The sequence below is a fragment of the Asterias amurensis genome, chromosome 14, assembly GCF_032118995.1.
Source record: "Asterias amurensis chromosome 14, ASM3211899v1".
In the NCBI taxonomy this organism is placed as follows: Eukaryota; Metazoa; Echinodermata; class Asteroidea; order Forcipulatida; family Asteriidae; genus Asterias; species Asterias amurensis.
This window is the reverse complement of record NC_092661.1, coordinates 370,292-394,650: the sequence shown is the minus strand read 5'-3', so window position 1 is coordinate 394,650 and position 24,359 is coordinate 370,292. Positions and strand designations below refer to the sequence as shown.

The following is a 24,359-nucleotide window of genomic DNA, read 5'->3' as shown; positions in this document are numbered from 1 at the left end:
AATACACATGGTAAGTGTAGATTTTTCTTGAAAGTTTGTATGTCTGGAGAAAGGTAATACGTCTGTTGCTTTGGGTTCAGTGACTTACAATAGTTTGTATAACCTGTTAAAGACACTGGACACTATTGGTAATAATTGTCAAAGACTAGTTTTCTTACTTGGTGTATCCATGGAGATGGTGTATCTCAACACAATTATGCATCAAATAACAAACCTGTGAAACTTTTAGCTCAATTGGTCGTCGAAGTTGTGAGATCATAATAATGAAAGAAAAAACACCCTTAACACTCAAAGTTGTGTGCTTCCAGATGCTTGATTTAAAGACCTCAAATTCTAAACTTGAGGTCTCGAAATAAAATTCGTGGAAAATTACTTTTTTTCTCGAAATCAAGGTCACTTCAGAGGGAGCCGTTTCTTACAATGTTTTAAACTATCGTCTCACTATTACTCGTTACCAAGTGAGGTTCTATGCTGATAATTATTTTGAGTAATTACCAATAGTGTCCACTGCCTGGGAAATTTGCTAGATACAGTGGGTGAAAGAGGCGCAGGCAGGATGGAAGTTTGTGACAAAACGTTATTGCTTGATTTTAGGCGTATTTGCAACGGTCTCCTTCACTTGTCTGCTCTCGCAAAACGCCAGTTAAAATATCCAAGAATTGCAAGCGAATCTAGAATTAGAAACTTCAAACCAAAAACAATTCGCTAATCCCCCAGCAGCAACTCACTAAAATAACTTTTTACGCCCCTCCTGTTTTTAATTTGAAGGCAGTGGACACTATTGGTAATTACTCAAAATAATTATTAGCATTAAACCTCACTTGGTAAAGAGTAATGGGGAGAGGTTGGCAGTATAAAACATCGTGAGAAACGGCTCCCTCTGAAGTGGAGTAGTTTTCGAGATAGAAGTAATTTTCCACGAATTTGATTTCGAGACCTCAAGTTTAGAACTTGAGGTCTCAAAATCAACCTTCGTGTAACTAGGGTGTTTTCTTCTTTCATTATTATCTCGCAACTTTGATGACCGATTAAGCTAAAATTTTCACAGGTTAGTTATTTTATGCATATTTATGTTGAGATACACCAACTGTGAAGGCTAGTCTTTGACAATTACCAATAGTGTCCACTGCCTTTAAAACTTAATTGCCCCTGTGGTTAAAAATAACAAAATGCATTTGAGGACACACATGAAAAGGCAATTTAAACATAAAAATAGCAGGGGGCAAAAACTATTTTTCAAGCATGATCTTGGTTAATCATAATAATATTATTTCTTTGTTTTTTGCATCTTTGTTAGTGACAACTTTTGTAATGTTCTAGGGATTAGTTAAAGGCAGTGGACACTATTGGTAGTTACTCCAAATAATTATTAGCATAAAACCTTTCTTGGTGACGAGTAATGGGGAGAGGTTGATGATATAAAACATTGTGAGAAACGGCTCCCTCTGAAGTGCCATAGTTTTCGAGAAAGAAGTAATTTTCGAGACCTCAGATTTAGAACTTGTGAGGTCTCGAAATCAACCATCTAATTAAACGCACACAACTTCGTGTGACTAGGGTGTTTTCTTCTTTCATTATTATCTCGCAACTTTGATGACCGATTGAGCTCAAATTAACAGGTTAGTTATTTATGCGTATGTTGAGATACACCAACTGTGAAGGCTAATCTTTGACAATTATTATCACTAGTGTCCACTGCCTTTTAAACAAAATTTAAAGCGATTTTTATTTAGTAGTTGGAAGGGACTTCTCTCTTAGATAGTGATGTGGTGTGGTTCTTATTGGGGATAAAGTTTGTTTAATTTCACTGTTTATTCTGTTGCGATTCGTATATCTAACCAGAATTAATCAAAATCACCCAGCAGGTGGATCTATTAAATAATTCCAACTCAATTAACTTTGCGCGGGAAACTCTACAATCTGCCAACAGAGGGCGCGAATCCTATTTTAATACCTAGTCAGATACCCTAAACCAAATTCAACGCTGAACGTATTGGTGAAGTCAGGCTTGATAAGTCCTATTCAGAAACGCATGCTGGATCAGATTTTCTCAAATACATGGGCGGAGAGGAGCTATTTGCTTCTTCGAGAGAATTTTGCCCGCAATTTGGCTCAATTTTACCGTTTCCTGAAAAAGGAGCGGTAGTTATGAAATGCAAGACATGTCCTCACAAAGTAAATGCAAAAAGTAAGTTTGGAATATATATATTTATTGTGGAAACCGGAGCTTGTAAATTGGTGTGTGATAGCCCCCTTGACTTGTGCGTTATTTATAAACGGGGTAGGCGGGGTCGGGACGTGGCCAAGGAGGCGGTGGGGGAGGAGGCTGATGCATGATCGCAACACTCAGACTTTGAAGTTTAAATACATTAAATACATTAATGCAAATTCAGCTTAAATACTTTTAGTCTGATGATGTAAATGACCTGTGACTGATAATTTTATAGTTTTAAAACAAAACAAAAATGAATATTTTTTTAATATAAAAAGAAATATTTATAAATATTTTTTTTAGTAAACGAACTTTTCAATATTAATGTTGTACTTAAAATTATATCGTCCTACTTCTACTAGGCCTGTCTGTAGGATTAATTTAATGATTGCCTTTTATATCATTCTTTGTAATGATTGCATCCTGGTGGATCCTAGTGGATCATCCGCCGTTGTTTGGTCATGTTATTATAATTTATATAAACAAATTATTTATAAATAAATTCAAAATCTTTTTCAGTCGTGGTAAAAAAAAACTAAAAGAAATACCCTTAGCACAACCACTTTTTGATTCGATATAAAATAATATAGTATCTAATTTACCTCAATGAGATATCCCTATTTGTAAAAATGAGTAAAAAAGTGATGGCACCATACGGAAAGTTATCCCCATTGACTGTCTGACTTGTCTTTTTTGGAAATGATTGTTACAGATTTTCAAATCTTGATGAGGCATGGTTTGTGCTTTGCAACCTGCTGCGCTGTTGCAGGGCACTCATGATTACAAATTGATCACCAACACATTTTTTTTAAAAGTTAAAATTACATTTCTTTCACAGATTTTCAACAAAATGTAACACTTGTGTAAAGTTGTGTTCATTAATATTATCAGTGAATTTATTCTCTGTATCAGTGGTGACCGAATTTTTAATTATTTTTTTTAATTATTTATAAATATTAATTTATGTTTCCTTTCCTGCAAGCTAGGTTTTTAATCAAATCGAAACAACCTAATCAAAGAACACAATTAAACTATTTGTTTTACCCTATCAAAGGAAATGTTATCAATATTCTAACATTTTGAGGTGCAAAACAATGAAAACTAGGCTTAGAACTAGCTATGAAGGTAAATTAATCAAAACTCGCCTTTTTGTAAAGACAACAGCTATCATTAGCACAGACAGCATATTTTTGAATGAATGAAAAGTCACTTATTGCCTTCCTTCTCATTACAGCTGCATTACATGGTGTGGTCTATCATTCATACCTGCGTCTCAACTCTGGCAAGACTGTTGAAGGTCGTCACAAGCAGCCACGAGGTCGTCAGCCAGAAAGACCTAGGATCACTGGTGAGTGAAACACTGGAGTTTTATCTTAGGAAATATCCAAATTGTTTAGGTTTATATCTTGCTGTTCAGGCCAAGTAAAAAAAGAAACAAGTTTAGCATCCTCGCCCGCTTCCTTTTTACAGGCCACCTCCTTTTTTATTTAATTTTTTATTTAAATTTTTTATGCACATTTTAATTTTTATTATTATTATTATTATTATTATTAGTAAATTTTTTTTAAGGGTTATTTTAAACGATCTCAGCTTAAGCAATCTGAATGTCTTGTCTGAATGTCTTGACCAAAATGTTTCATTTATGTATTGTGTGTTTCAGCAGTAGAAAAACAATGGATATTTGACATTTAAAAAAGAATGGCAGCCATCTTTAAAAAAAAATAAAAAGCCCCTCCTTCCTTTTTTTGAGAAACCCGGACGCTAAACAAGTTTCTTTTTTTTTCTCGGTCTAACCTCCAAAACATTTTGGTTTTTTTTTGCTTTCAGAGGTTTCATCATTTATATTTAACTCTGAATGAATAAAAACAGAGGTACAGTTAAAAATCTGTGAAAAGGTTCACCACCCACAGGGAAACCTCCGGCCATTTTTGAAATCGGTTTATGACAAAAAAGATGCACAAAAGATGAAATTTATTAGGTGATTTATTTCATGTGGTTTCTTTTGAAGAGTATTACCTCAAAAATATTTAGGTGCACCGTTTTATTTCATTTTAGGAAAGAAACAAAAACGGGCGATTTTTTGGTAATTTTTTGAAAATTACCCTCCCCCCAAATATTTGGTTAGAAAAAATTTTGTTTTATTTCAGAGGTTTTATATTTAACTCTTAAGACATGTAAGCAAAATTCAGTGATATGGGTTTGCCACCCGTAGGGAAACCCCTGGCCAATTTTTTTTACTGTGTTTATTAATTGAAAAATGCGCCATTCATATTATTAGGTGATTTATCATTTGGTAAGCTTTGGAAAACAAGCCCCAAAATACTTGGTTTTATATTTTTAACTGTGAAAATGGAAGAACAAAAACTCAGTGACCAAGGGTTCGCCACCCGTAAGGAAACCCCTGGCCAATTTTTTAACGGTGTTTGATTAAAAATTGCGCCACTTCAAACTAATTTGAAAAATAACGTTAACTCCTCAAGTATTTTGATGTACGTATAGGTTCGTTTTATTTCAGAGGTTTTGTATTTTACCTGTGAAAACAGGAGCAAAAATGAGTGACAAAGGGTTTGCCACCCGTGGGGAAACCCCTGGCCAATTTTTTTTTCAATGTTTGGAAAAAAGCAAAACTAATTTGTTGATGTATCGAGATCTTTACTTCGGATGGATTCATCGCTACTGTGACAGGGTTTTGCTTTCTGTTTCTCAGCAAGTAGAACCAGTAGACCTATTTTGCTAAACTTTCACAGTTTTATTTAATCTTTCTATATTTTGTTCATTAATCATTGAAAAAAAAAAATAATTATGACCCTACCTTTTAGGTTGTTTTATCACAAATTTGTTTTTTCAATGTTTGGTTATTTTTCATCACTTCTTAACTTCATTTTTGTATCTGGTCTGGTTTCAGATTGACAGGCCATGTGCCAAGTGCCGTCACGATGGACTTCATTTCCACACCAGGCAAACAGCTGATGAAGGACAAACCGTCTTCTATTTCTGCCCATCATGCAAGTAAGTTAATCACTACTTAATTAAGCCTGGTTCATACTTCCTGCAAATGCAAAATGAATTTTGGCGACACAGCCCTGTTTTCTTAGCGAATATTTCGAAGGGGTTGAACACAGTTCAACTATTGTGAGTGATTCATTTCAAGTTCGTGACAACAAAATTTGCTTCACATTCGCAGGAAGTATGAACCGGGCTTTAGGCTTGTAGACCCTGTTAGGTTTATCATACAGTTTCTATAGATTGTGCAGGGGTTAGTAGGTACCTGTGAGGGCAGAGATGGTTCTTGTGATTTATTTATCACTACATATTTGGCTGCACAGGCAGTTTCTGTGTTGGTTTGATGAATGAAATATATGGTCCAGTGATCAGGGGTAACATTGTTGACGAGCCACGAGCGTCACTGAATGACGGATTTCAATACTGAATGAAGGATTTCAGTGCTACATGCGGATTGGTAAAAGCAGAACTTTGCCGTTATATGACATGTGTGTAAATCAATGTCGGAAGTGTCATGGTCGAGCGTTTAAGAGCATCAATTTCAAACTCTGGTGTTTCTGATCAGCAGAGTGTGGGTTTGAATCCCCAGCCATGACACTTATGTCCTTAAGCAAGACACTTAACCATTGCTTGCCCTTCGGATTGTACAAGAAGCCGTTGTTCCCATGTAAAAGAACGCATTGCATGCACTTATCGAAAAAGAGAAGGGGTTTGCCCCGGTGTTCCTGGCTGTGGCTGCTGTATGCACCGTAGCACCATGTAAACCATTACATGGTGGTCTAAGGATTAGGTCTCATAATTTCAAAATCTTCGTCCTACTCACCTTGCAGTACAAATATTTGGCGCTTTGTATCCTTTGGAAAAGGCGTGTTATAAATACGTTTATTATTATAATTTTTATTATTGTTATTATTAAAGCACAATATGGTTACAAGTGCATCCATCAGCAAAACAGAAACCAACAAAACATGCAATTGAATCTTGCGAAGGATCTGCGGTGAACTTTACAAAGAGTTAAGACTGGTCTTATGTTGTTAGGATAAGTTACTCGTCTACCTTAGGACTAGCCCTAAGTTAGGACCAGTCCTAACTCTTTGTGAAATCGACCCCAGGATGGTTAGGTTTAAAGGTCCATTTTTATTGTAAAAGTAATTTTGATTTATTTACAGGCATCAATAAGTTTGAGTACTCCTGAAGAGAATCAATATCTTCAGATCAGTCTACACTGAGAGGAACTCAAGGCAAGAGGTCACTGGAACAAGGAGATGAAATTAACACCGGCGACGACGACGACCTGATGCCAGAGAGATGTCTTACTGATGAGGAGGCAAATTTTTGGGCTGTGTTTATTCATTGAAAAATGCACCACTTCATAAAAGGTGATTTAAAAGTTTTGAAAACAGGCCCCCAAATATTTGGTTTTATATTTTTAACTCTGAAAACAGAAGAGCAAAAATTCAGTGACAAAGGGTTCGCCACCCGTAAGGAAACCCCTGGCCGATTTTTTAACTGTGTTTGATTGAAAATTGCGCCACTTCGAATTGAAAGTTGACATTTAAATTTTGAAAAATAACATAAACCCCTCAAAATATTTTGATATACAAATATTTTTTTTTTATTTCAGAGGTTTTATATTTTACCCGTGAAAACAGAGAGAAAAAATCAGTGACAGTCTGTAAGGAAATCCCTGGCCAATTATTTGTACATGTTTGGGGAAAAAAGCATGCATAGTTTGTTGATGTACCTCGGATGGATTCATCGCTACTGTGACAGGGTTTTGCTTCTTTCTGTTTTCTCAGCAAGTAGAACCAATTAACCTATTTTGATGAAACTTTCACTGTTTTATTTCATCTTTCTAACCATTTGTGAAATCGACTCCAGGATGGTTAGGGTCAAAGGCACATTTTTTATGTAAAAGTAATTTTTTTATATAATTTTTTATATTTACAGGCATCAAGAGATTGAGTACTCCTGAAGAGAATCAACATCTTCGGATCGGTCTACACTTAGAAGTCTCAAGACAAGAGCTCACTGGAACAAGGAGATTAAATCACCACTGGCGACGCTGACGACAACGAGAGATGTCTTACTGATGAGGAGGCCGATTTTTTGATTGTGTCTATTCATTGAAAAATGCGCTACTTCATATAAGGTGATTTATAAGTTTTGAAAAACAAGCCCCCCAACTATTTGGTTTTATATTTTTAACTCTAAAAACAGAAGAGCAAAAATTCAGTGACAAAGGGTTCGCCACCCGTAAGGAAACCCCTGGCCGATTTTTTAACTGTGTTTGATTGAAAATTGCGCCACTTCGAATTGAAAGTTGACATTTAAATTTTGAAAAATAACATAAACCCCTCAAAATATTTTGATATACAAATATTTTTTTTTTATTTCAGAGGTTTTATATTTTACCCGTGAAAACAGAGAGAAAAAATCAGTGACAGTCTGTAAGGAAATCCCTGGCCAATTATTTGTACATGTTTGGGGAAAAAAGCATGCATAGTTTGTTGATGTACCTCGGATGGATTCATCGCTACTGTGACAGGGTTTTGCTTCTTTCTGTTTTCTCAGCAAGTAGAACCAATTAACCTATTTTGATGAAACTTTCACTGTTTTATTTCATCTTTCTAACCATTTGTGAAATCGACTCCAGGATGGTTAGGGTCAAAGGCACATTTTTTATGTAAAAGTAATTTTTTTATATAATTTTTTATATTTACAGGCATCAAGAGATTGAGTACTCCTGAAGAGAATCAACATCTTCGGATCGGTCTACACTTAGAAGTCTCAAGACAAGAGCTCACTGGAACAAGGAGATTAAATCACCACTGGCGACGCTGACGACAACGAGAGATGTCTTACTGATGAGGAGGCCGATTTTTTGATTGTGTCTATTCATTGAAAAATGCGCTACTTCATATAAGGTGATTTATAAGTTTTGAAAAACAAGCCCCCCAACTATTTGGTTTTATATTTTTAACTCTAAAAACAGAAGAGCAAAAATTCAGTGACAAAGGGTTCGCCACCCGTAAGGAAACCCCTGGCCAATTTTTTAATGTGTTTGATTGAAAATTGCACCACTTCAAATTAAAAGTTGCCATTTAAGTTTTGAAAAATAACGTAAACCCTTCCAAATATTTTGATATACAAATAGGTTCCTTTTATTTCAGAGGTTTTATATTTTACCTGTGAAAACAGAGGAGCAAAAATCAGTGACAAAGGGTTCGTGTCCGTATGGAAACCCTTGGCCAATGTTTTTTTAAAATGTTTGGGGAAAAAGCAAACATAATTTGTTGATGTATCGAATTCTATACCTCGGCTACTGCGACAGGGTTTGCTTCTTTCTGTTTTCTCAGCAAATAGAACCCAATATCTATTTTGCTGAAACTTTCACTGTTTTATTTCATCTTTCTAACCATTTGTGAAATCGACCCCAGGATGGTGAGGGTCAAAGGTGCATTTTTTATGTAAAAGTAATTTTTTTATCTATTTTTTATATTTACAGGCATCAAGAGATTGAGTACTCCTGAAGAGAATCAACATCTTCGGATCGGTCTACACTTAGAAGTCTCAAGACAAGAGCTCACTGGAACAAGGAGATGAAATCACCATCGGCGACGATGACAACGATGACGACCTGATGCCACAGAGATGTCTTACTGATGAGGAGGCTGATTTTTTGACTGTGTTTATTCATTGAAAAATGCGCCACTTCATATAAGGTGATTTATAAGTTTTGAAAAACAAGCCCCCCAACTATTTGGTTTTATATTTTTAACTCTAAAAACAGAAGAGCAAAAATTCAGTGACAAAGGGTTCGCCACCCGTAAGGAAACCCCTGGCCGATTTTTTAATGTGTTTGATTGAAAATTGCACCACTTCAAATAAAAAGTTGCCATTTAAGTTTTGAAAAATAACGTAAACCCTTCCAAATATTTTGATATACAAATAGGTTCCTTTTATTTCAGAGGTTTTATATTTTACTTGTGAAAACAGAGGAGCAAAAATTAGTGACAAAGGGTTCGTGTCCGTATGGAAACCCTTGGCCAATGTTTTTTTAAAATGTTTGGGGAAAAAGCAAACATAATTTGTTGATGTATCGAATTCTATACCTCGGCTACTGCGACAGGGTTTGCTTCTTTCTGTTTTCTTAGCAAATAGAACCCATTATCTATTTCGCTGAAACTTTCACTGTTTTGTTTCATCTTTCTAACCATTTGTGAAATCGACCCCAGGATGGTGAGGGTCAAAGGTGCATTTTTTATGTAAAAGTAATTTTTTTATCTATTTTTTATATTTACAGGCATCAAGAGATTGAGTACTCCTGAAGAGAATCAACATCTTCGGATCGGTCTACACTTAGAAGTCTCAAGACAAGAGCTCACTGGAACAAGGAGATGAAATCACCATCGGCGACGACGACAACGATGACGACCTGATGCCACAGAGATGTCTTACTGATGAGGAGGCCGATTTTTTGACTGTGTTTATTCATTGAAAAATGCGCCACTTCATATAAGGTGATTTATAAGTTTTGAAAAACAAGCCCCCCAACTATTTGGTTTTATATTTTTAACTCTAAAAACAGAAGAGCAAAAATTCAGTGACAAAGGGTTCGCCACCCGTAAGGAAACCCCTGGCGGATTTTTTAATGTGTTTGATTGAAAATTGTGCCACTTCAAATTGAAAGTTGACATTTAAGTTTTGAAAAATAACGTAAACCCTTCCAAATATTTTGATATACAAATAGGTTCCTTTTATTTCAGAGGTTTTATATTTTACCTGTGAAAACAGAGGAGCAAAAATCAGTGAAAAAGGGTTCGTGTCCGTATGGAAACCCTTGGCCAATGTTTTTTTAAACGTTTGGGGAAAAAGCAAACATAATTTGTTGATGTATCGAATTCTATACCTCGGCTACTGCGACAGGGTTTGCTTCTTTCTGTTTTCTAAGCAAATAGAACCCATTATCTATTTTGCCGAAACTTTCACTGTTTTATTTCATCTTTCTAACCATTTGTGAAATCGACCCCAGGATGGTGAGGGTCGAAGGTTCATTTTTTATGTAAAAGTAATTTTTTTATCTATTTTTTATATTTACAGGCATCAAGAGATTGAGTACTCCTGAAGAGAATCGACATCTTCGGATCGGTCTACACTTAAAAGGCTCAAGACAAGAGCTCACAGGAACAAGGAGATGAAATCACCACCGGCGGCGACGACAACGATGACGACCTGATGCCACAGAGATGTCTTACTGATGAGGAGGCCGATTTTTTGACTGTGTTTATTCATTGAAAATAGCGCCACTTCATACAAGGTGATTTATAAGTTTTGAAAAACAAACTCCACACTTTTTGGTTTTTAATTTTTAACTCTGAAAACTGAAGGGCAAAAATTCAGTGACAAAGGGTTCGCCACCCGTAAGGAAACCCCTGGCCGATTTTTTAACTGTGTTTGATTGAAAATTGCACCACTTCAAATTGAAAGTTGACATTTAAGTTTTGAAAAATAACGTAAACCCCTCCAAATATTTTTATATTCAAATAGGTTCCTTTTATGTCAGAGGTTTTATATTTTACCTGTGAAAACAGAGGAGCAAAAATCAGTGACAAAGGGTTCATGTCCGTATGGAAACCCTTGGCCAATATTTTTTATAATGTTTGGGGAAAGAGCAAACATAATTTGTTGATGTATCGAATCCTTTACCTCGGCTTCTGTGAAAGGGTTTGCTTTTTCTGTTTTCTCAGCAAGTAGAACCAATTAACCTATTTCGCTGAAACTTTCACCGTTTTATTTCATCTTTCTAACCATTTGTGAAATCGACCCCAGGATGGTGAGGGTCAAAGGTGCATTTTTTATGTAAAAGTATTTTTTTTATCTATTTTTTATATTTACAGGCATCGAGAGATTGAGTACTCCTGAAGAGAATCAACATCTTCGGATCGGTCTACACTTAGAAGTCTCAAGACAAGAGCTCACTGGAACAAGGAGATGAAATCACCATCAGCGACGACGACAACGATGACGACCTGATGCCACAGAGATGTCTTACTGATGAGGAGGCTGATTTTTTGACTGTGTTTATTCATTGAAAAATGCGCCACTTCATATAAGGTGATTTATAAGTTTTGAAAAACAAGCCCCCCAACTATTTGGTTTTATATTTTTAACTCTAAAAACAGAAGAGCAAAAATTCAGTGACAAAGGGTTCGCCACCCGTAAGGAAACCCCTGGCCGATTTTTTAATGTGTTTGATTGAAAATTGCACCACTTCAAATAAAAAGTTGCCATTTAAGTTTTGAAAAATAACGTAAACCCTTCCAAATATTTTGATATACAAATAGGTTCCTTTTATTTCAGAGGTTTTATATTTTACTTGTGAAAACAGAGGAGCAAAAATCAGTGACAAAGGGTTCGTGTCCGTATGGAAACCCTTGGCCAATGTTTTTTTAAAATGTTTGGGGAAAAAGCAAACATAATTTGTTGATGTATCGAATTCTATACCTCGGCTACTGCGACAGGGTTTGCTTCTTTCTGTTTTCTTAGCAAATAGAACCCATTATCTATTTCGCTGAAACTTTCACTGTTTTGTTTCATCTTTCTAACCATTTGTGAAATCGACCCCAGGATGGTGAGGGTCAAAGGTGCATTTTTTATGTAAAAGTAATTTTTTTATCTATTTTTTATATTTACAGGCATCAAGAGATTGAGTACTCCTGAAGAGAATCAACATCTTCGGATCGGTCTACACTTAGAAGTCTCAAGACAAGAGCTCACTGGAACAAGGAGATGAAATCACCATCGGCGACGATGACAACGATGACGACCTGATGCCACAGAGATGTCTTACTGATGAGGAGGCCGATTTTTTGACTGTGTTTATTCATTGAAAAATGCGCCACTTCATATAAGGTGATTTATAAGTTTTGAAAAACAAGCACCCCAACTATTTGGTTTTATATTTTTAACTCTAAAAACAGAAGAGCAAAAATTCAGTGACAAAGGGTTCGCCACCCGTAAGGAAACCCCTGGCCGATTTTTTAATGTGTTTGATTGAAAATTGCACCACTTCAAATTGAAAGTTGACATTTAAGTTTTGAAAAATAACGTAAACCCTTCCAAATATTTTGATATACAAATAGGTTCCTTTTATTTCAGAGGTTTTATATTTTACCTGTGAAAACAGAGGAGCAAAAATCAGTGAAAAAGGGTTCGTGTCCGTATGGAAACCCTTGGCCAATGTTTTTTTAAACGTTTGGGGAAAAAGCAAACATAATTTGTTGATGTATCGAATTCTATACCTCGGCTACTGCGACAGGGTTTGCTTCTTTCTGTTTTCTAAGCAAATAGAACCCATTATCTATTTTGCCGAAACTTTCACTGTTTTATTTCATCTTTCTAACCATTTGTGAAATCGACCCCAGGATGGTGAGGGTCGAAGGTTCATTTTTTATGTAAAAGTAATTTTTTTATTTATTTTTTATATTTATAGGCATCAAGAGATTGAGTACTCCTGAAGAGAATCGACATCTTCGGATCGGTCTACACTTAGAAGGCTCAAGACAAGAGCTCACTGGAACAAGGAGATGAAATCACCACCGGCGGCGACGACAACGATGACGACCTGATGCCACAGAGATGTCTTACTGATGAGGAGGCCGATTTTTTGACTGTGTTTATTCATTGAAAAATGCGCCACTTCATATAAGGTGATTTATAAGTTTTGAAAAACAAACTCCACACTTTTTGGTTTTTAATTTTTAACTCTGAAAACTGAAGGGCAAAAATTCAGTGACAAAGGGTTCGCCACCCGTAAGGAAACCCCTGGCCGATTTTTTAACTGTGTTTGATTGAAAATTGCACCACTTCAAATTGAAAGTTGACATTTAAGTTTTGAAAAATAACATAAACCCCTCCAAATATTTTTATATTCAAATAGGTTCCTTTTATGTCAGAGGTTTTATATTTTACCTGTGAAAACAGAGGAGCAAAAATCAGTGACAAAGGGTTCATGTCCGTATGGAAACCCTTGGCCAATATTTTTTATAATGTTTGGGGAAAAAGCAAACATAATTTGTTGATGTATCGAATCCTTTACCTCGGCTTCTGTGAAAGGGTTTGCTTTTTCTGTTTTCTCAGCAAGTAGAACCAATTAACCTATTTCGCTGAAACTTTCACCGTTTTATTTCATCTTTCTAACCATTTGTGAAATCGACCCCAAGATGGTTAGGGTCAAAGGTTCATTTTTTATGTAAGAGTAATTTTTTATTTATTTATTTTTTTATTTACAGACATCAAGAGATTGAATACTCCTGAAGAGAATCAACATCTTCAGATTGTTCTACACTGAGAGGAACTCGAGGCAAGAGCTCACTGGAATAAGGAGATGAAATCACCACCGACGACGACGACCACCACCTGATGCCAGAGAGATGTGTTACTGATGAGGAGGCCGAGCATCCATCCCAGTATGGGTACTTAAATAAGATAAGGATCCTCTATCACCGACAGTGCCATCAGGATTGTCTCAAGAAACAAAATGAGGCTTGACAATGAAATTAAGTCTGGTTCCTTTTTGTTAAACTTTGAGCGTTTCTAGCGGGTTTTGATCAGTACACGGGAACCAGACAAAATGGCCGAACTGTGGTAAAGGTATTTTTAAACTGTCAGTGTTGCTTACATTAATTTGCGATAACTCGTGCTTTATAGCTTGTTTCGAAAAATTAGTATCTGAAATTGAACTGTTTACCCTCATCAATTGTTGTTATTGATCGATCCTCCCCTAACCCCTGGGGTGGGTTGATCGATTGAAAGAACGAACAAGAAACTTGAGTGCACATCTTTTATGATAAAAGCCTTCTAGCTCTGGTTAGGATCATGGCATACTTTGTAACTTATGGGTCATGACAAGACTAAAACTCCCTTTTTCCTGAGAGTTGGTCATTGCACAAATGTCATCATCGATACTGTTACTACGACACGCCTGATGCATTACGGAGGCAACGTTGCCCCTGGTCATTGCCTTGGTGCCCCTTGAAATGTTCTTGCAATTATTCCATAGAGTCGCCTTTAACAAGAAAAACCACCTTGGTGCACTTGCCCTGTTTAAATGACTGAGCTGTCCTTTTCTGCTAGGGGTTTGCGTCATAGCAAACTTGGAACCTATCAACGTGTTCTCTAGCAGTGGCTTACTGTTGTACCACTACCATGGTGCATGACTTTCATCCCTTTCTGCAAGGGATTGGGTCACAGCAAACTTAAATTTTTTTTAGTTTAGTGGATTACTGTTGTACCACTACCATCACACGTGACTTTCATCCCTTTCTGCTAGGGATTGGGTCACAGCAAACTTAGTAACGTTTTACATTAGTGGCTTACTGTTGTACCACTACCATCACACATGACTTTCATCCCTTTCTGCTAGGGATTGGGTCACAGCAAACTTAGTAAAGTTTTAGTTTAGTGGATTACTGTTGTACCACTACCATCACACATGACTTTCATCCCTTTCTGCTAGGGATTGGGTCACAGCAAACTTAGTAAACTTTTAGTTTAGTGGATTACTGTTGTACCACTACCATTACACGTGACTTTCATCCCTTTCTGCTAGGGATTGGGTCACAGCAAACTTAGTAAAGTTTTAGTTTAGTGGATTACTGTTGTACCACTACCATCACACGTGACTTTCATCCCTTTCTGCTAGGGATTGGGTCACAGCAAACTTAGTAAAGTTTTAGTTTAGTGGATTACTGTTGTACCACTACCATCACACGTGACTTTCATCCCTTTCTGCTAGGGATTGGGTCACAGCAAACTTAGTAACGTTTTACATTAGTGGCTTACTGTTGTACCACTACCATCACACATGACTTTCATCCCTTTCTGCGAGGGATTGTGTCGCAGCAAACTAAGTGTTGAGGTTCATATGTACATACATGACCTTTTCCCCTTCCTACCTGGGGGAAATGACTGGTACTTTCTATTAATCCACCTGCCGTGTGACCTCTGACCCTTCCTCTCTGGGGTAAGGTTACTGTAAACCTTTGCGGCTGTATGTCAGAAATGGCCACTTGCCATTTTACCTCTGCCCCCCCTTTCCACCTGGGGTATTGGTTGCAATAACACACTAATAAATCTTGAATCATGTGTTGTGAATTGTTTCTATAGACTAACAGGCCTGTATGCTTCTTTTTTGAAAAGGCAAGGGCACCAGAGCATTTTCTCCTTGGTTAAACGCACCCTATGAGGAAATTGTAAATCCGTACTGGATCATTTCAAGGGCACCAGGGGCATCGAGGCTGTCGCCTTCGTTGCCTCCGTGAAGTATCAGGCCTGGATTTATTCATGATTGTGCATTTGACTGCATCTGTGATCCAACTTCACAAAAAGAAGAAGACAAATCATTACGTGAAACATTTCGCTTATCATTCTTTGTGTTGGCCACACGCGCAAAATAAATTGTTGTCGATCGAAGCTATTTTTAATTTTGGCTTAAAACTTAATTTTGGGACAGGAAATACGACAATGCGAAAAGATTTGTCCTTTTTGGTAATTTGGGTCATAACTGCAAAATATTTGTGTATTTTACATAAATTATCTTAACACTTTATCGAGACATTCCCACGAAATGAGTTCACATTACTTTATGTACAAAATATGTACATTTTTCATGTAGAACGTTCGACTTTGTACTTCCCAAAATACAGAATTTTAAATTCTTATTTTTTTTTTTACTCTCTTGCCAATTGTTTTTTCCCCCTACTACTTTCAAAACTTTGCTCACTTTAAAAACTTTTCTTTTCCAGATTTTCCCCAGAGTTGGAATATCTTAGCAAATTTTACAGAAATGTTCGTTTTCCTGTTTAGGAAAACAAAACTTTCTGTAAAATTTGCTTGTGACTCAAATTGTGGGAGTGTCTCTGGTTCTATATTGATATTTTGATGATTGTGAAGCCAAGTACAACTTGCACTCAACACAATTAATGCAAGCGGAATACATCCTAAAGTTGTATTCTTGGGACCAATCTTCATGACATACAAGTACGCCATCATTTTAACTAAATTTATTCCTTTTTGGCACGTCATGTTTGGATAAGTGTGATGCACACCTGTCCAAACTCAAAATGAAATACGAGTACGTCATCAATTTAACCAAATTTATTCATTTTAGGCATGACATGTTTGGATGAGTGTGATGCACACCTGTCCAAACTCAAAATAAAATTGATTAAAAAGTACAATATTTTTTACGAAACAGTCACAAACTTCATTTGAAAACGTTGTTTTTTTCTTCTTTGCATTGCTGCAACAGTAATAATAAACAGTTCTAAATTTTATTGATTTTTTTTGCATCAGCTGATACAAATAAAAATCTAATTTCAGAGATAACTTTATTTCATCTCAAGGATTGTAAATGTTGTACTTGGCTGTTTTTATAATTTGAAAAATTATGTTGTAAATTAATTGGTTATCATTGATTAAATGCTGTAGAAAGCACCACTGAACTGTAGAAGCAGCAGAGTTGTGCAAACGTGTGTGCCGGTCGGTGTGGCTAACTACTATCTGGAAAGTGTGACGACCTAATGATCCAAGAGTTAATGGTTGGGTAAGCATTTTATTAAGTGAAATCTTGTTAATGTGGCGCTGGTAGTCTGTCTTACCTGTGTCCTACCTTACATGATTGACAAACTATTTCAACTTTCTCGATCTCCGACAAAAAAACGAAACCTAAGAAAGAAAGGATTTGGTTGCCTGTTGAAGTCTTTGGGGGCCTGTATCAAAAGTGTCAAGGACTGAGGACCATTGCACTTTTTTGCACATTTTTTACCTGATCATTTTGTTATCCTAAGTTGGTACCCGTCTCTCTATACTGTTCCTGTGTAAACGGGTCTACTTTTTGAGCAACTTCTCTACACTGGACATCCTCTTCTGATCTGAGGGAGCCTCTGAACTTGACGGATGACGGAGACTTCTACCCAGATGTTGGTGCGAGGGTCGGAGAAACGAGATTCTGAACATGGCTATTCACATTTCAATCAGGTACTCAGGCTTTTACATTGGTTTCACTTGTGTTAAGAAGTTTTGACTGTATCAAAAGGAGATATCAAAGATGACATTGGGATTGTGTAGGAAGTTAACAGGGTCCTTTGTAGAAGAAACATCGTCGATTAGATAGATGCAGTTGTGCATTAGGTAATTGTGACCGGTTAAATTCTCAGCCACAGTAGGTTGTATGTACACTCCTTCGTTAGTTAGAAAAGTGTTTAGATTTTAGATTTAGTTAAAATTGTAGGTTTTGAGTGGTCAGCTTTATGACAGATTCTACAGTAGATATGTTAACGACAATCAGTTGAAGAAATGATTTACAAATGATGTTGACCAATAGACATTGCTTTTTTAACAAATACTGCCACTGTGGTGTGCATGATTTGTATACATTTTTCATAAACATAGTAATTTAGCTGCAGTAGGTGTTTTAAATCCTTCAGGGTATTAATTATTGATAATTGTGAACAGTTTTTACAACTGGTTAACCCTTTTCCAGCTGAACATGGTGACGACACTCAGGCGGTTTACAAACACTCACAAAATTTGTTCAGCCACAATGTTTGAATCTTGTTTCTCTAGTTATTTAGGCTGTTAAAGTAACAAAGACACTTGGTCATTAATATTTTGACAGGTTCTAAAAAGAGTTGGCAAGTTTAAGATATGTAACCCGTAGAACTGTTGGGAACAAATGCAACCTACTAGTTTTTTGTCAGTACAACAATTGTATTTGATTTTATTTTCAAGATCTCTTTGAAACGAGACAAAGTTTGTGCTATGTCCATCACAAATTTTAATTCTTTTATGGTTAACATGAGAACGTCTCAACATGTACAACAGCGAAGTGTACAATGGATCAAACTAGGTGTTTATTAGCGTATTAGCAGTATTAGTGTAGACTTATTCAGTTAAACCTCGGAACAAACATAGTAATTTGTCACATGGCTAGGTAGTTATAGGAAGCATAAACACTAGTCCAGTATTAATGTAGAATTATTAAACAAATAACTAAATTAGTTATTCCTCAATTTGCTTGTTAGATTGATTTTGTTATGAATATTATGCCAAAAAGACACAGCAGGAATAGGTAATCTAAATAAGACGTCACTTTGTTACTTTAGTCATGCACTGTTTGCAGAATTACAGGTGTCTTTCTAGATGGAAAATACACCAAGTTATCAGCATCTTATCGTCACTGATAAAACCTTAATTTTCCGACATCGACGTCAGACTAATTTTTATGCAAAAACATTGTAGTTTATGATTGGTACGAAATCATTAGTATGCAGTGGTTGGTTTGCAGATTTACATGAAGTTAATCAGTAGGAGTAGTTGTTGATCCTAGATGTTCAATACTTTATTGGGACATCATTAGCAATTTGTAGTTCCGTAGGATTTGAAACTTTGTTGTACTTAGGATCTTATCGTCACTGATAAAACCTTAATTTTCCGACATCGACGTCGGACTCATTTTTACGCCAAAACATTGTAATTTAAAATTGGTGCAAAAATCACTAGCATGGAGTTGTTGGTTTGCAGGCTTACATGAAGTTAATCAGTAGGAGTAGTTGTTGATCCTAGATGTTCAATACTTTATTGGGACATCATTAGCAATTTGTAGTTCCGTAGGATTTGAAACTTTGTTGTACTTAGGAGTTTAGAATTTGTTTAGAGATAGGTTAGTTTTTTTTAAGAGTTTTTTTTTTCTCAGTCTAGTTATCCTCCATAAACCCAATATCATCTACAATATCTCCTGTAATGATACTCAATGCAATGAAGATGCAAATCTGATGTTTGTGTATAACCTAATTTTTGACTTTGAAATTTGACTTCATTTGAACGTGTAATCACACACTGTTAAAATGTTGCGATGTTTTAACAAATCCAAAACAAATTTTAGTAGTCTAATGCAAGTGAAACCAATACATTCCTGAGTATGCTGTTCTGTTTTTTGTGCTTGTCACAAAAATTCACAAAATTTTTCAAGTTCAGCCGCCATGTTGGAATCTTGTTTCTCTGATCAGCGCATCATCATCTGGGTTGAAGTCTTCGTTATTCTGATGGTACAGGACTCAATCGGTGACGGAGTGGAAGGGTCCTTTTACACTTCAACCAAAATTCAAACTTGAAACTTTACTCCAAGAACTTAGCGACGTGTTTGCCCGAACAGGGGGAGACGTCCGATGGTACACTTGATACAGATTCATCAAACAATTTAACGGGCAACAGAATCCTTTCCGACTTTTGTTTTGGACTTTGAAAAAAAAAATCTTAAGTTTGTTTTTGGCTTCGGACTTTTAAAAAACAATGTTTTTAGTTTGTCAATCATGTAAGGCAGGACATTGGTAAAACAGACTATCAATGAAACATTAACTTGATTTAACTTAATAAAATGCTTTCCTTCCATTAATACTTAGATCATTTAGTCGCTTCACTTTCTCGATAGTAGTTGGCCACACCGATCGGCACACACGTTTGCACAACTCTGCTGCTTCTACAGTTCAGTGGTGCTTAAAAAAAATCAAAAAAATCCCTAAAAAAACGCCTTTTTTATATAGACTAAGTCAGCCAAAAAAATTTCTCGTGCCGTTGTACGGTTCGAAATTAACTCCGTAAAAAGTTTGGCCCTACCCCCCCTATTATTAAAATATTGATCAACCAAGTGCACCCCCTATAGGGGTGCAGAAGAGACTGTATCCCAAAGCAATGTACACCAACAATATAATCAACTAGAAATTTGCACATGACTCTTATACAAGGCGTCAAATTCAAATTACCATTAGATTATATAGCTAGGTACATCAAAATGGAATACAGCCCCTTATTAAAGGTATCGTCTTATAGCTTGTTGTGACTTTATATAACAATAAAATGGAGTCCCATTGTGGACTTAGTCATTTTTTGACCAAAAAACTAGCCATTGTTTGTACTTAGTCATTTTTTGAACAGAAACTCATAGTCAATGTTTGTACTTAGTCTTTTTTTGGACTTAGTCATTTTTTTGACAAAAACACTTGGTAATTATTGACTTTCGGCGTTCTATTGTGGACTTAGTCATTTTTTCGACCAAAAAACTAGCCATTGTTTGTACTTAGTAATTTTTTGAACAGAAACTCATAGTCAATGTTTGTACTTAGTCTTTTTTTGGACTTAGTCATTTTTTTGACAAAAACACTTGGTAATTATTGACTTTCTGTGTTCTATTGTGGACTTAGTCATTTTTTCGACCAAAAAACTAGCCATTGTTTGTACTTAGTAATTTTTTGAGCAGAAACTCATAGTCAATGTTTGTACTTAGTCATTTTTTGACAAAAACACTTAGTAATTTTCGACCCTTTGTGGACTTCAAAAACTTTCCAAGATTGAGATTATAAAGTCACAGAACAAGCTATAAGATGCGGCCTTTACAGAAGATACAACATTGGTAGTTACGCTATTGTGAATTGAACTTATATGTTTATTGCGGGAATTTATGCATTACCTTCAATTTTGGTAAGCATGCAAGTAAACATTCATCTAAATGTCCACTTGATGTAAAAACTGTATTGAGTTAAACAATAAATAAATAAATGTGTTATGAAAACGCTGCAAGTTTGAGATAACGTTTTTTGTGTCAAAATTTGTGCACTCTATATGCAGTATATGAATACCAATGTTGTACCTTCTTTATAAGTAAGAAATGCAACCTGTAAACCATAAAGGAGTCAAATTTAATTAGATTTAATTAGATTTGTTTGAAAAGAAAAAAAAAACGCTTTGATTCTGTAAATATTCTGAGTTCTTGTAAGATAAAGAAAAAGCACAAAAAAAATATTTTGCAAGTTTGCAAAAAACAAATAGTTAATTCATGAGACTAGTTTTTTGTTAGCCATGTGGACTCCTTTTGGATAAAACGGGTTACATTTCTTCCTTGGTTGATCATTTATATTTCTTAGCTATGGTTGTCATTTGCCAGCTGATATTTCTTCGCGAATATTTTGGGGGTTTAAGTTGAATTTTGAAACGATACACATTTTCAATACTTTTAATTAAAACAAGTATGAATTGAAAGCTGTATTTGATTTTACAAATACAATTTTTGAATTGTGGCACTTGACAAGTGCATTAAAAAAAAAACATTTTTAAATAATTTCAATGAAGTTTTCAAAAAGTAATTGTACATCAACTGGCATATTTCCAACCATCAATTTAAGCAACTATCAAAATGAATAGTAAGGAAGCAATAGGAGTGCCAAAGCACCCACAAAAACAAAATTTGTTTTAATTGAAACATTAAGGAAACATAACATACAGTATAGTCATAATCAAGTTCTTGAGGTTGGGGTGGGTGGGGGTAATGTCTAACAGTGTGGATGCACTATGTGGGTGTTATTGTTTTCTTTCTCTGGAAGACATTTAAAGTTTGTTCAAATAAAGTCTTGAAAATTCAAATAAACAATCTAGTCTGGTTTGCTTATTATTTTCTGATGAATCCTAATATTTGGACAACTTGTAACTTTGATGCCTTCTTGGTGTTGATGAACTAATTAAAAATAACTTTTAGAAACTAATTAAGGTTTGGGATACTTTTGGTAATTATCAATTAACAGTCTCCTCACTTGGTGTGCCTCAATAAATGCATAAATAACAAACCAATGGAAGTTTTGGCTCAAATGGTCATTAAAGTTTAAAACAAATTATGAAAGAAAACCCCATATTCCGTTCATGAAATTGTGTGCTATCAGATGCATGAGAAAGGCTTCATGCCTGAAGCCTTTCTCAGAGTAAATGTTTTGGGGTGAAATTATTTTTACCACTTTCCCTAAAACTACATTTTACTTTAAAGGGTGTTTTTCCAACAATATTTTTGTAACATCAACATGACCAGTGCTCTAACGTTTTCATGGTAATTAATTTTTGGAGTAACTACCAAGTATCAGATAAACTGTACTGCTATTTAATAGGATGCATTATTATTAAGCTCATTTTTTTTCAAAATCCTTGGGGGCTGACCTAAACGAAAGTTTTTAATAGAAATTTAACTGATTCTTCGGAGGCCCCACAAAAAAGAAGTCATAAATAATGTGGGTCTTAAGAGGAAAAAAAGTATGAGAGAAATTTTGGCAAATGTGTTGGTATAAATTATTCTGGCCCTACAGCTAGTAATAGAAAATTATACATTTTGGTTGCCTTACAGAATGGTTGAGGCCGTGTACCTCAGTGACTGCTGTTGTGGCTGGAAAGACTGCCAAGATTCAGGGAGAGGCGGCATACACTTGATGAAAGGGAAACATCAGATTCCACGAACTCTGAAAAATAACAAAATTATATTTAGAGTTATGGATGTAAATTAGTGTTCATACGGAAAAGTTTCCGTATGGCGCCACCACTTTTTCATTCGAAATAAAATAATATAGTATCTAATTTACCTGATTGATATATCCCTTTTTGTAAAAATGAGTGAAAAAGTGGTGGCGCCATACGGAAAGTTATCCGTTCATATAGAAAGTATAAGGCACTGGGAAAATTACTTCAGGACAGCATGTTCAGGGGGCCTTTAAATTGTCTCCACATATACATGACATGTACAGTTCATGTCGTCAAATCTAATTCCCAACACACAAGAAAATAATTCAAAGAAAAATATGTGCGCCTTGTGATTTTACTCTAAACACTTGCATTGAAGGAAGAAACAAAAAACGTGTAGTGCATGGCAAAGCGTTATAATTCATCAGCAAAATCGATGTGGGTAAGTTTCAACAACAATAATTTTCCTCACTTGTATTGAGCGAGAATTCAGTGGTTGAATAATTTTTAACACAATAACTACGTTTCTTCGATTTGTCTTGGGTTATATGCTGTGCAATTTTTTGTTTTATCTAATTTGTTACTGGCACTAGCCAGTTTGCCCTTTTAATGTATAAAAACAGTTTGTAATTCTTAATGTTTTTTTTGTAATTTTTAAACTTTTTGATTTTTTTATGAATCTCTGTATTTTAAACTCAATTCAGCTTGTAGCTGCAATGTTTGAATGTGTTTTAATAAACCAATAATAATAATATCATTAGCTGACAATAATTAATTTGACTGTATTGCCAAGTAGTCCTATTGCCAAGACAACCTTGTCTTTAGAAACCCCCTCAAATTTCCTCTTTTGCATCAACACATGAATCACTTACCTGATTTAAAAGATTCTATGAACATCCGTGCAGTTATCATTGTGAAAGTTGTTGAATTTTGATGTCGGTTTGCGATGTAAAATGTTGCAGAAAATCTGCTTTTTCACCACACACGTGGAGCTGAACATACGATGCCCGCGCTCAGAAAAAAATGGCCGCGGCGGGGAGTAAAGGGGTGCACCAACCTCGTTCCCAGGGGTGATCAATTTCCCCAGCATGCCTTGCTCGATGTGCATGCGCGTGACGTAGTACGAACGGCATCCTTTTATTGGCCGAAATTTGAAATAATCATAGGGTCGAGGGCAGTACTTTTATCAACTTATGCCTATTTGTTTTAAGGTGCGATGTTGTGCTCTTCATGAAGATGCAGTAGGCTTTTCTGAAGCCTTTAGAAGCCAATAATAATAGTTATTTGAAGCAATAATTAGGAAGTTGTGACTTTTTATTTTTACTTGAAAGTTGGGGTGAAACTTAAAAACTATAAGGGGTAATGTCCAGCATTTTTATCAAATATTATAACTTTATGAGTTTTTTCAAAGCGAAAATTTCACAAGGCTATAACAAAAATAGCCTTATGATTTTATTTTCATAAGCGAAAAGTTCATAAAGCTATTATAGCTTTGTGATTTTTTTTCGAGCGAAAAGTTCACAAGGCGCCTTATGATTTTTTTCGAGTGAAAAGTTCACAAACCTTGTGATTTTTTTTTCGAGCAAAAAGTTCACAAGGTAGCCTTGTGATTTTTTTCGAGCGAAAAGTTCACAAGGCCTTGTGATTTGTTTTTGAGCGAAAAGTTCATGATTTTTGTACAGCGAAAAGTTCACAAGTTTTTCGACCGAAAAGTTTACAAGACTATGTGATTTTTTTCGAGTGAAAAGTTCACAAAAATTTGCCATGCGATTTTTTTTGAGCGAAAAGTTTAAAAGACTATATATAGCCT

General features: G+C 35.6%; 1 pseudogene; it reads left to right on the top strand.

Annotated features, from left to right (window-relative positions):
* The first annotated feature begins 1,939 nt into the window (after positions 1-1,939).
* Positions 1,940-14,734, top strand: LOC139946990 (DNA-directed RNA polymerase I subunit RPA12-like; annotated as a pseudogene).
* Positions 14,735-24,359: the final 9,625 nt, after the last annotated feature.